The sequence below is a fragment of the Penaeus monodon genome, chromosome 25 (assembly GCF_015228065.2).
Source record: "Penaeus monodon isolate SGIC_2016 chromosome 25, NSTDA_Pmon_1, whole genome shotgun sequence".
Lineage (NCBI taxonomy): Eukaryota > Metazoa > Arthropoda > Malacostraca > Decapoda > Penaeidae > Penaeus > Penaeus monodon.
Window position 1 is genome coordinate 13,427,475 of NC_051410.1, and position 608 is coordinate 13,428,082.

The window sequence follows — 608 nt, forward strand, 5'->3', positions numbered from 1 at the left end:
CATGAAACACGAGTGAAAAACGAGTGTTTGCCTTAGCTTCGGTCGGAGGGAGCGAGCGCTTCTACAAATATACAGTAATTAGCTTTTGAATAATGACGTGTTATCGATAAAATCTGATTCATAAAACTCATATTTATTAATTAGCCGTTGTCCAGTGACCAATTAAAATATAATCAAACACAGCAGTAGCCAGACGTTTTCTTTATTTGGGACACGTGATGAACGCTTGGTCAACACAGGAATAATAGGCATTCATGTTCTGCACGAACCATGCACGCATACAATTGCATGCAGAGGTTAGCGGGGACATACTAAACATCACAGAACTTCCGACATACACGCAGGTGATTAATCTACACAACAACTCCCCCCCAATACCCACACCCTCGCAAATATCCACACTTCCCTCCGTCCCCGACAAGCTCCACGACCTCGCAACAGAGCGGCTGTTTGCAAATCTTCAGGTATTCTAATTAAAAATGTTTCGGCTCTGTATACATGGCCGACCTTGCAGCTCCGATGGGAAACAGACGACGCACAAACAGCAGGGCGAGTGGCAGTCGAGGGCAAGTCGGGTCACATAATTGTCCGAAACTTGAAAGCGTCAT